The following is a 13,854-nucleotide window of genomic DNA, read 5'->3' as shown; positions in this document are numbered from 1 at the left end:
ACCCAATCTTCCCCTTCCGACAAACTTAAGGATGGCCCGACATCATGATGACGCAAAATATTCCTGGCGTGTGTGGTTTGTAAGAGCGTTCTGATCTGCTCAGAAGGACGTGAGGACCTAAATGTGACATGCAGCCAATCAGAAAGCGAGGTGTCTGACCTAGTAATGTTCGTGTGTGAAATCTGTTTGTGTGTGTTGTTTTTACCGTGTGGCTGACACCACACTGTACAACTAAGCCTGTCAGATCTATGATTTGTTTTTATCTCCACGTGTGTGGTCTCTCAGGTTTTGGAAACCGACAGATAATTTTAAAATCCTGCAGTCGACAACAATGTGATATAACCATTCGGCAGTAGATGGCAGTATTCTATGCAATTTGACGCCAGTTATATCACACGACTTAATCACAATTTCAGCTTTTGGAAAAACAACCAGGGCTTCTTTTGGCATTTTTACGTAAAACAAACACAATAACAACGTCTGTAAACCCAGAGAATATATTCACGAGAGTTTTAGGCACAATATACAAAGAGTTTAATGCTGTTCATTACACTAGACATCTTTCAGAAAGCGCTGTAACTAGGTTTAAGGATATGATTCCTTCTTTATGTTCTCTAATGCCATATACCAACACAGTGCAGAGTAGCTACCTAAACTCTGTAAGTGAGATAGAGTATCTCGTCAATAGTTTTACATCCTCATTGAAGACAACTTTGGATGCTGTAGCTCCTCTGAAAAAGAGAGCTTTAAATCAGAAGTTCCTGACTCCGTGGTATAACTCACAAACTCGCAGCTTAAAGCAGATAACCCGTAAGTTGGAAAGGAAATGGCGTCTCACTAATTTAGAAGATCTTCACTTAGCCTGGAAAAAGAGTCTGTTGCTCTATAAAAAAGCCCTCTGTAAAGCTAGGACATCTTACTACTCATCACTAATTGAAGAAAATAAGAACAACCCCAGGTTTCTTTTCAGCACTGTGCTTGTTCTGTTAGACCTCAGTGCTGCTTTTGATATTGACCATAAAATTTTATTACAGAGATTAGAGCATGCCATAGGTATTAAAGGCACTGCGCTGCGGTGGTTTGAATCATATTTATCTAATAGATTACAATTTGTTCATGTAAATGGGGAATCTTCTTCAAAGACTAAGGTTAATTATGGAGTTCCACAAGGTTCTGTGCTAGGACCAATTTTATTCACTTTATACATGCTTCCCTTAGGCAGTATTATTAGACGGCATTGCTTAAATTTTCATTGTTACGCAGATGATACCCAGCTTTATCTATCCATGAAGCCAGAGGACACACACCAATTAGCTAAACTGCAGGATTGTCTTACAGACATAAAGACATGGATGACCTCTAATTTCCTGCTTTTAAACTCAGATAAAACTGAAGTTATTGTACTTGGCCCCACAAATCTTAGAAACATGGTGTCTAACCAGATCCTTACTCTGGATGGCATTACCCTGACCTTTAGTAATACTGTGAGAAATCTTGGAGTCATTTTTGATCAGGATATGTCATTCAGTGCGCATATTAAACAAATATGTAGGACTGCTTTTTTGCATTTACGCAATATCTCTAAAATTAGAAAGATCTTGTCTCAGAGTGATGCTGAAAAACTAATTCATGCATTTATTTCCTCTAGGCTGGACTATTGTAATTCATTATTATCAGGTTGTCCTAAAAGTTCCCTGAAAAGCCTTCAGTAAATTCAAAATGCTGCAGCTAGAGTACTAACGGGGACTAGAAGGAGAGAGCACATCTCACCCATATTGGCCTCTCTTCATTGGCTTCCTGTTAATTCTAGAATAGAATTTAAAATTCTTCTTCTTACTTATAAGGTTTTGAATAATCAGGTCCCATCTTATCTTAGGGACCTCATAGTACCATATCACCCCAATAGAGCGCTTCGCTCTCAGACTGCAGGCTTACTTGTAGTTCCTAGGGTTTGTAAGAGTAGAATGGGAGGCAGAGCCTTCAGCTTTCAGGCTCCTCTCCTATGGAACCAGCTCCCAATTCAGATCAGGGAGACAGACACCCTCTCTACTTTTAAGATTAGGCTTAAAACTTTCCTTTTTGCTAAAGCTTATAGTTAGGGCTGGATCAGGTGACCCTGGACCATCCCTTGGTTGTGCTGCTGTAGACTTGGACTGCTGGGGGGTTCCCGTGATGCACTGAGTGTTTCTTTCTCTTTTTGCTCTGTATGCACCACTCTGCATTTAGTCGTTGGTGGTTGGTCTCTGCTCCCCTCCACGGCGTGTCTTTTTCCTGGTTCTCTCCCTCGGGCCCGGCCAGTCCCAGCGGGGGGCTGCCCCTCCCTGGGCCTGGTTCTGCTGGAGGTTTCTTCCTGTTGGGGGGGAGTTTTTCCTTCCCACTGTCGCCAAGTGCTTGCTCACGGGGGGTCGTTTTGACCGTTGGGGTTTTTACGTAGTTATTGTGTGGCCTTGCCTTGCAGTGTGGGGCGCCTTGGGGCAACTGTTTGTTGTGATTTGGCGCTATATAAATAAAATTGATTGATTGATTGATTGATTGTTCTCCATGTGGAGCCTGATCAGAGCATCTCAAATGCATTTCTCCTGTCATCAACTCCTTCATGCATGTGAGATTTGCTTGAAATTTGAACTGTGTGATGAGTAGTTGCCCCTTTACGCACATGTGCACATCTTGTCACAAGGGGACGCTCTTGCCTCGGTAGGCGGTCAAGCGGAACAGGGGCCAGCATATGACTACTTGCAGTCCGAGTTTATTATTAGGGCCTGAGTAGGAAAAAGTCCTACAAGGACCCTATTGTAATTGCATTGTTTATTATTATTATTATTATTTATTAGGGCCCGAGTAGGAAAAAGTCCTACGAGGACCGTATTATAATTGCGCTGTTCATTATTATTATTATTTATTATTATTCTTCACACTTTAAATTTTTACTTTAACAGGTACGTTGTATTCGAAGGAACTCCTCCTAGGGATTTTGTTCAATGCACTTCAAATTTCTTTCAGATCATCAAGAGACAAGACTGATCAAAAGATATCGAAAGCTTTTCTCTATGTCAAAGGGTGTGGACGCTATAGTGCCGCAATTCTGACCCTTCGCCATGGAACATTATACTTAAACAGGTACTGATGTCACAGAGTTAACCCGATTAACTTCATTCCACTTCCAAAACATACAGAACAACTTGGTGAACGGAGGCAATGAACGAATTGAAGTTACGAGTAATGGCGTCCGTGTGGCGGCGTGCCAAATATCGCCCCTTCACCATGAAATTACGTTCTTACTATTGACAGCTTTAATTTTGTCGTATCATCATGAAAATTGATACATAGGTCAAGCACGACAACCTCTTATAATTCATATGGGCGCTGCTCATGGGCAGTGCAAAATGCCTCAATAGCACCCCCCTTGAAACTTTCAAAAACCCCTCCCCATAGGGTTTTTTTGGAGAAGGGAGAAGAAAATTGGTACACATGTATGACTTAAATAGACGTACAAAAAAGTCTCTTGCACCAATGGTCTATTCCAAACAGGAAGTCATTTTGGCAGGGTTTCCACACGTTGTATTTGAACAAACTCCTCCTAGGGATTTTGTCCAATGCACTTCAAGTTTCTGTCACAGCATCAGGAGATGATACTGATAAAAAATTATCAAAAGCTTTTCTCTATGTCGAAGGGTGTGGCCGCTATGACGCCGCCATTTTGACCCATCGCCATGGAACATCAAGTCATGATAACTCCTTCATGCTTTGCCTGATTGACTTGAAACTTCACGTGTGATGACAGTTGGCCCCTGAACACACCTGGCCCCTCTGTTTGTGCTCTGAGCACCCCCTAGTGGATGAACCATCATCTATTCATAACTCCTTCATACATTACCTGATTGACTTGAAAATTCACATGTGTAATGAGGGTCAGCCCCTTAACACACCTGGCCCCTCTGTTTATGCTCTGAGCGACTCCTAGTGGATGAACTATCAACTTGTCATAACTCATGCATTACTTGATTGACTTGAAACTTCACATGTAATGAGGGTCAGCCCCTTAACAAACCTTGCCCCTCTGTTTGTGCACTAAGCACCCCCTAGTGGATGAACCATCAACTCATCATAACTCCTTCATGCATTACCTGATTGACTTGAAACTTCACATGTGTAATGAGGGTCAGCACCTTAACACACCTGGCCCCTCTGTTTGTGCACTGAACGCCCCTAGAGGATGACCCATGAACTTCTCATAACTCCATAGTGCATTGACTGATTTGCTTGAAACTTGAAATGTGTGATTATTGTCTGCCCCGTACACACCTGACCCCTCTGTGTTCTGAGGCCCAAGCAGGAAATTGTCCTACGAGGATCCTATTGTAATTGCGCTGTTTATTATTATTATGTATTATTTATTATTATTATTATTATTATTATTATTATTATTAGGGCCAGAGTAGGAAAAGGTCCTACGAGGACCCTATTGTAATTGCGCTGTTTATTATTATTTATTATTATTATTACTAGGGCCCGAGTAGGAAAAAGTCCAACGAGGACCCTATTGTAATTGCGCTGTTTATTATTAATATTTATTTATTATTATTATTATTAGGGCCTGAGTAGGACAACGTCCTACGAGGACCCTATTGTAATTGCGCTGTTTATTATTATTTGTTATTTATTATTATTAGGGCCCAAGTAGGAAAAAGTCCTACGAGGACCCTATTATAATTGCGGTTTATTATTAATATTTATTTGAATCATGTGTGATTGCATCAGCCAAGCTTGAACATTCGTGCGCATGCGTGAGTTTTTTCACGCCTGTCGGTTGCGTCATTCGCATGTGAGCAGGCTTTGTATGAGCAGTGGTCCACTCCCTTCGTCGGATTTTTATGGCGAGTAAAATGTCTGAACGATTTGGAGCTTTGCTACATTAAATTTTTCCAGAAACTGTGAGAGACAGCCAGGTGGACACCATTCGGAAAATTCAGATGGCTTTCAGGGACGATTTTATGGGGATCACACAGATTAAGGAGTGTTACAGCCGGTTTAAAGACCGCCCACGCGGCTGAGAGTGCGCCGAGCGGCAATCGACAAGGTGAAACGACCAGATCATTTCCAAAGTGAAGGCTGTGTTGATCCGGGACATCGCGTGACTACCACAGAAATGGCAGAAGACATGGACATCAGCACTTTTTCAGCACATTCCACTGTTACAGGAGTTTTTGTCATGGAAAGAGGAGCGGAGGAATGCGCCACAGAACAGCGAATGGCACGGGACAAAAGCACCTCTGTGTTGATCTCACAGGACGGCTTTCAGATGGCTTTCAGATGGCTTTCGGTGGCTTTTAAGTTGTGTGACTATCCGAGAAATTGTGGATGAGCTAGACATGCCAGAACATGTTGCTTTGCGCCATGCGGCTCCATCCCCGACATGATGAGGGCTCCACCCTGAACGTCTACATATATTAAGTTCCCACCTCCGCCATAGCGCCCCCCGGTGGTGGCGGGAAATGTCCTATTTTTACTTTAAGAGGTCCTGATGTCACATACTTAACACAATCAACTTCATTCCACCTCTAAAACATGCAGAACAAGTTGGTGAACGTAGGCGATGAATGCCGTGAAGTTACGAGTGACGGCGTCCGTGTGGCGGCGTGCCGAATATTGCCCATTCGCCATGAAATTACGTTCTTCCTTTTGACGGCTTTAATTTTGTCACATCATCATGAAAATTGATACACAGGTCGAGCACGACAACCTCTTACAATTCATAGGGGTGTCGCCCATGGGCGGGGCAAAGTGCCTCAATAGCGCCCCCTTGAAAATTTAAAAAGCCCTCCCCATAGGGTTTTTTTTGGAGTAGGTAGATGAAAATTGGTACACATGTGTGACTTGCATAGACGTACAAAAAAGTCTCTTGCACCATGAGTGTACTCCAAACAGGAAGTCGGCCATTTTGAATTTTCTTTTCATTTTGAAATGATTTCCACATGTTGTATTTGAACCAACTCCTCCTGGGGATTTTGTCCAATGCACTTCAAATTTCTTTGACAGCATCCAAAGATGATACTGACCAAAAGTTATCGAAAGCTTTTCTCTGTTGAAGGGTGTGGCAGCTATGGTGCCGCCATTTTCACACTTTGCCATGGAACATCAAGTCATGATAACTCCTTCATGCTTTGCCTGATTGACTTAAAACTTCACATGTATGATGACGGTTGGCCCCTGAACACACCCAGCCCCTCTGTTGTACACTGAGCGCCCCCTATTGGATGAACAATCAACATGTCATAAATCCTTGATGCATTGTGTGATTTGTTTAAAATTTTAACTGTGTGATGAGTGGTTGCCCCTGCATGCACATGCCCACATGTGGTCACAAGGGCACCCACTGGCCTGGGTAGGCGGTCGCGTGGAACGAGGGCCCGTATATGACTGCTTGCTGTCCTAGTTATTATTATTATCACTCTTGAAATCAAAATTTCGGCCTGTTCCCGAGCTCAAAAACTCACCAATCTTTCCGAAGTCATATGGCGGGATCCGAAATTCGATATTTTAGGGGCGTCGCACATGTCGCAGCGAAATCGCAAAATAGCGCCACCTAGAAATTTTCAAAAACCCCTCCGCATTGGGCTTTTTTCGTCGTAGCCTCACGAAGTACGGTACACGTATTTACCATGCCAGGACGCACAAAAAAGTCTCTTACTGTCATGGTGAAATTTCGACAGGAAGTCGGTCATTTTGATTTTAAGTTTCGATTTTGAGCAAATTTTTGCCATTTTTGGCCATTTCCACATTTGAACGAACTCGTCCTAGGGATTTCATCCGATCATCTTCAAATTTGGTCAACATCATCACAACACAATGGTGATCAAAAGTTATCAAAAGATTCTAATTAAGTCAAAAGGCGTGGCTGCTAGGGGTCGTCAAACTTTGGCGAGCTTTTGGGAGCACGCCATTTCACTTCGAACGGCTGTCACGCCCACATACTTCATTTTAGATCCTTCAACCTTGCTGAACATGATGAGGACTCCGCCCTGAACGTCTGCATATCTTAAGTTCCCACCTGCGCCATAGCACCCCCCGTTGGTGGCGGGAAATGTCATATTTTTACTTTAAGAGGTCCTGATGTCACATACTTAACCCAATCAACTTCATTCCACTTCTAAAACATGCACAACAAATTGGTGAATGTAGGCGATGAACGCCGTGAAGTTACGAGTAACGGCGTCCGTGTGGTGGTGTGCCGAATATTGACCATTCAACATTAAATTACGTTCTTCCTTTTGACGGCTTTAATTTTGTCACATCATCATGAAAATTGATACACAGGTCGAGCACGACAACCTCTTACAATTCATAAGGGCGTCGCCCATGGACGGGGCAAAATGCCTCAATAGCGCCCCCTTGAATCTTTCAAAAAAAACCCACGTAGGGGTTTTTTTGGAGTAGGGAGATGAAAATTGGTACACATGCATGACTTGCATAGACGTACAAAAAGGTCTCTTGCACCATGGGTCTACTCCAAACAGGAAGTCAGCCATTTTGAATTTTCTTCTCATTTTGGCGTGATTTCCACATGTTGTATTTGAACGAACTCCTCCTAGGGATTTCGACCAACGCACTTCAAATTTCTTCCACATCACCCACAGTTGATACTGACCAAAAGCTATTGAAAGCTTTTCTTTATGTCAAAGGGTGTGGCCGCTATGGCGCCGCCATTTTGACCCTTCGCCATGGAACATTATACTTAAACAGGTACTGATGTCACATACTTAACACCTTCAACTTCCTTCCACTTCTAAAACATGCAGAACAAGTTGGTGAACATAGGCAATGATCGCCGTGAACTTACGAATAATAGCTTCTGTGTGGTGGCATACCGAATATCACCACTTCGCCATGAAATTACGTTCTTCCTTTTGACGGCTTTAATTTTGTCATATCATCATGAAAATGGATACACAGGTCAAGCATGACAACCTCCTACAATTCATAGGGGCCTCGCCCATGGGCGGGGCAAAGTGCCTCAATAGCGCCCCCTTGAAAATTTCAAAAACCCCTCCGCATAGGGGTTTTTTTGGAGTAGGGAGATGAAAATTGGTACACATGTGTGACTTGCATAGACGTACAAAAAAGTCTCTTGCACCATGAGTCTACTCTAAACAGGAAGTCTGCCATTTTGAATTTTCTTCTCATTTTGAAATGATTTCCACATGTTGTATTTGAACGAACTCCTCCTAGGGAACTCCTCCTTTTCTCTCAAAAATTCTTGAAAGGGTAGTTGTAAAACAGCTAACTGATCATCTGCAGAGGAATGGTCTATTTGAAGAGTTTCAGTCAGGTTTTAGAATTCATCATAGTACAGAAACAGCATTAGTGAAGGTTACAAATGATCTTCTTACGGCCTCGGACAGTGGACTCATCTCTGTGCTTGTTCTGTTAGACCTCAGGGCTGCTTTTGATACTGTTGACCATAAAATTTTATTACAGAGATTAGAGCATGCCATAGGTATTAAAGGCACTGCGCTGCGGTGGTTTGAATCATATTTGTCTAATAGATTACAATTTGTTCATGTAAATGGGGAATCTTCTTCACAGACTAAAGTTAATTATGGAGTTCCACAAGGTTCTGTGCTAGGACCAATTTTATTCACTTTATATATGCTTCCCTTAGGCAGTATTATTAGACGGTATTGCTTAAATTTTCATTGTTACGCAGATGATACCCAGCTTTATCTATCCATGAAGCCAGAGGACACACACCAATTAGCTAAACTGCAGGATTGTCTTACAGACATAAAGACATGGATGACCTCTAATTTCCTGCTTTTAAACTCAGATAAAACTGAAGTTATTGTACTTGGCCCCACAAATCTTAGAAGCATGGTGTCTAACCAGATCCTTACTCTGGATGGCATTACCCTGACCTCTAGTAATACTGTGAGAAATCTTGGAGTCATTTTTGATCAGGATATGTCATTCAAAGCGCATATTAAACAAATATGTAGGACTGCTTTTTTGCATTTACGCAATATCTCTAAAATTAGAAAGGTCTTGTCTCAGAGTGATGCTGAAAAACTAATTCATGCATTTATTTCCTCTAAGCTGGACTATTGTAATTCATTATTATCAGGTTGTCCTAAAAGTTCCCTAAAAAGCCTTCAGTTAATTCAAAATGCTGCAGCTAGAGTACTGACGGGGACTGGAAGGAGAGAGCATATCTCACCCATATTGGCCTCTCTTCATTGGCTTCCTGTTAATTCTAGAATAGAATTTAAAATTCTTCTTCTTACTTATAAGGTTTTGAATAATCAGGTCCCATCTTATCTTAGGGACCTCGTAGTACCATATCACCCCAATAGAGCGCTTCGCTCTCAGACTGCAGGCTTACTTGTAGTTCCTAGGGTTTGTAAGAGTAGAATGGGAGGCAGAGCCTTCAGCTTTCAGGCTCCTGTCCTGTGGAACCAGCTCCCAATTCAGATCAGGGAGACAGACACCCTCTCTACTTTTAAGATTAGGCTTAAAACTTTCCTTTTTGCTAAAGCTTATAGTTAGGGCTGGATCAGGTGACCCTGAACCATCCCTTAGTTATGCTGCTATAGACGTAGACTGCTGGGGGGTTCCCATGATGCACTGTTTCTTTCTCTTTTTGCTCTGTATGCACCACTCTGCATTTAATCATTAGTGATCGATCTCTGCTCCCCTCCACAGCATGTCTTTTTCCTGGTTCTCTCCCTCAGCCCCAACCAGTCCCAGCAGAAGACTGCCCCTCCCTGAGCCTGGTTCTGCTGGAGGTTTCTTCCTGTTAAAAGGGAGTTTTTCCTTCCCACTGTAGCCAAGTGCTTGCTCACAGGGGGTCGTTTTGACCGTTGGGGTTTTACATAATTATTGTATGGCCTTGCCTTACAATATAAAGCGCCTTGGGGCAACTGTTTGTTGTGATTTGGCGCTATATAAAAAAAATTGATTGATTGATTGATTTTGTCCAATGCACTTCAAATTTCTTTGACAACATCCAAAGATGATACTGACCAAAAGTTATCGAAAGCTTTTCTCTATGTTGAAGGGTGTGGCCGCTATGGTGCCGCCATTTTGACCCTTTGCCATGGAATATCAAGTCATGATAACTCCTTCATGCTTTGCCTGATTGACTTGAAACTTCACATGTATGATGACGGTTGGCCCCTGAACACACCCAGCCCCTCTGTTTGTACACTGAGCACCACCTAGTGGATGAACAATCAACATGTCATAACTCCTTGATGCATTGTGTGATTTGTTTAAAATTTTAACTGTGTGATGAGTGGTTGCCCCTGCATGAACATGCCCACATGTGGTCACAAGGGCACCCACTGGCCTGGGTAGGCGGTCGCGCGGAACAAGGGCCCGTATATGACTGCTTGCAGTCCTAGTTATTATTAGGGCCCGAGTAGCCAACGTCCTACGAGGACCCTATTGTAATTGCGCTGTTTATTATTATTATTATTATTATTATTATTAGGGCCCGAGTAGGCAACGTCCTACGAGGACCCTATTGTAATTGCGCTGTTTATTATTATTATTTATTATTATTATTATTATTATTGCCACTTTTGAAATCGAAATTTCGGCCTCTTCCCATGCTCAAAAACTCACCAAACTTTCCAAAGTCGTCCAGCCGGATCCGAAATTCGATATTTTGGGGGCGTCGCACATGGTCGCAGAAAAATTGCGAAATAGCGCCCCTTAGAAATTTTCAAAAACCCCTCCGCTTTGGGCTTTTTTCGTCGTAGCCTCACGAAATTCGGTTCACATATTTACCATGCCGGGACACACAAAAAAGTCTCTTACCGTCATGGTGAAATGTCGACAGGAAGTCGGCCATTTTGATTTTAAGTTTCGATTTTGAGCTAATTTTTGCCATTTTTGCCCATTTCCACTACTTACATTTGAACGAACTCGTCCTAGGGATTTCATCCGATCGTCTTCAAATTTGGTCAACATCATCAGGACACGTCAAACTTTGGCGAGCTTGTCGGAGCACGCCGTTTCACTTCGAACGGCTGTCACGCCCACATACTTCATCGTAGATCCTTCAAACTTGTTGGACATGATGAGGGCTCCGCCCTGAACGTCTACATATCTTAAGTTCCCATCTGCGCCATAGCACCCCCCGGTGGTGGCGGGAAATGTCCTATTTTTACTTTAAGAGGTCCTGATGTCACATACTTAACCCAATCAACTTCATTCCATTTCTAAAACATGCAGAACAAGTTGGTGAACATAAGCGATGAAGACCGTAAAGTTACAAGTAACGGCGTCCGTGTGGCGGTGTGCCAAATATTGCCCATTCGCCATGAAATTATGTTCTTGCTTTTGATGGCTTTAATTTTGTCATATCATCATGAAAATTGATACACAGTTCAAGCACGACAACCTCTTACTCCTACAATTCATAGGGGTGTCGCCCATGGGCGGGGCAAAATGCCTCAATAGCGCCCCTTGAAACTTTCAAAAAACCCTCCCCTTAGGGGTTTTTTTGGAGGAGGGAGATGAAAATTGGTACACGTGTCTTGCATAGACGTACAAAAAAGTCTCTTGCACCATTTGAAATCCAAATTTCAGCCTTTTCCCATGCTCAAAAACTCAGCAAACTTTGCTAAGTCGGATCCAAAATTTGATATTTTGGGGATCGCGCACATGGTCATAGTGAATGGTGAAATAGTGCCCCCTACAAATTAAAAAAAAAAAAAAAAACCTCCGCACTTTTTTTTTTTTTTTTGTCACAGCTTCACAAAATTTTGTACACATATCTACCATGCTGGGATGCACAGAAAAGTCTGTTAAAGTCATGGTGAAATGTCGACAGGAAGTCGGCCATTTTGATTTTAAGTTTTGATTTTGATGTAATTTTGCCATTTTTGGCCATTTCCAATACTTACATTTGAACAAACTCGTCCTAGGGATTTCATCCAATCCTCTTCAAAAAAAACCATCAACTTGTCTTAACTCCTTCATGCATTACCTGATTGACTTGAAACTTCACATGTCTAATGAGGGTCAGCCCTTTAACACACTTGGCTCTCTGTTTGTGCACTGAGCACCCCCTCGTGGATGAACCATCAACTTCTCATAACTCCTTCATGCATTGACTGATTTGCTTGAAACTTGAATTGTGTGATGAATGTCTGCCCCGTATGCACCTGACCCCTCTGTTTGTTCTCCGAGAGCCCCGTTATGGATGAACCATCAACTCGTCATAACTCCATGTATTGTCTGATTTGCTTGAAACTTGAACTGTATGATGAGTGTCTTCCCCTGTACGCACCTGCCTACATCTCGTCACAAGGGGACACACTGACCTGGGTAGGTGGTTGCGTGGCACAAGAGCCCATATATGACTGCTTGCAGTCCTCATTTATTCATTTTTTCTTTAAAGATTCTAAGCTCCATTGTTTTGGATTTGTCGAGTCAGGCTATTCATTTTTGCCTTTCAGATTCTAATCTCTTTTTCATGTCACCATGTTTTGCAGTTGTACTGATGGAACTCTCTCTCCTTCAAGGCGGAAAACTTTGATAACATTCATCCTGAGTGAGAGTTTTCATGGGAAATCTGTGAAATGTTTCACTTTCTGTTTGCACAAAAATAAAAGTTTTACTGTTAACGACACACAATGTATTCTCACGTGTGACTTCGAAGCTTTTAATTAAAATCCTGTATTAATCGACAATCAGTCAATTTCCTCTTTTTTTTTCATTTCCACAAACAGCTTCAGACAACCCGGTTATTTTTTCTATCTCAACAATCAGTAATAATAAAAATGCCGGCACTGCTGCTGCTTCGGCTGCTGAAGGTGGTGATACAGCAGGGCGTGTGCCAGACAGCCTGAACACTCGCACTGTGCATAAGCATGGTGAGTTTCAGATGAAATATTCACCATGCGGTGTGTGCGGTTGCTGAGTCTTCTCACACCCTCCCTTCCTCACCATGGGTTTACCAAAGCGCGTAATTGAACAGAAAATGATTGTCACGTGGTGATGTGATCCCCAAAATGAGACTTAAGGACCAACAAGGTGGTGCAAATCACAAGAGAAGTTTTATTTCATCATTCATGTGTTAGAATGACAGGTTCGTGCCAGCTGGGCTGTGGCTACTTTTCCTACACGTTGCCTTCTGATTTATATATTTTTATAATGCTTGTTTTATATTCAGTATTGTTGCCTTTGGACCTAACAGAAGGCAATGACTGGCACGATTCCAAATGAGAAACACATGACATAGCCCCTGCCAGTGACAGCACACATTTAAACACGGGGAGGTGATGGTCTAGTGGTTAAGGTGCTGAGCTTGAGTCCAGAAGATCATGGGTTCAAATCCCCACCTGACTGGAAAATCACTAAGGGCCCTTGGGCAAGGCCTTTAATCCCCTATTGCTCCCGGTGTGTAGTGAGCGCCTTGTATGGCAGCACCCTGACATCGGAGTGAATGTGAGGCATAATTGTAAAGCGCTTTAAGCGTCTGATACAGATGGAAAAGCGCTATATAAATGCAGTCCATTTACCATTTAAACAGGTGATTTTTGCTATGAAGTTCCATTAAGTCTGCACGATATATTGTTGTTGTGTACGTGCAGACAAGGATGACTGGGTCTGCTGTCGGTGGAACAATCACACGGGGATTAATGCTGTGCTGACAGTTCTTGCTCTGATCCACAGATTTATGCACGAATCCAACCAGCTTTTACACGAGGTGCGTGGATCTAATTTGTGCAAATGTCAAGGCACCTGCTCAGTCTTGTTTTCCGATTATCACTTGTATCCCATTAAGTACAACATGGCTGCAGTATGCAAACGTTTCAACATAATGTTGAAAAAAGCCTTATTGTTTTG

Source organism: Thalassophryne amazonica, chromosome 1, assembly GCF_902500255.1.
Source record: "Thalassophryne amazonica chromosome 1, fThaAma1.1, whole genome shotgun sequence".
Taxonomy (NCBI): domain Eukaryota; kingdom Metazoa; phylum Chordata; class Actinopteri; order Batrachoidiformes; family Batrachoididae; genus Thalassophryne; species Thalassophryne amazonica.
Note: the sequence above shows the minus strand (reverse complement) of the source record.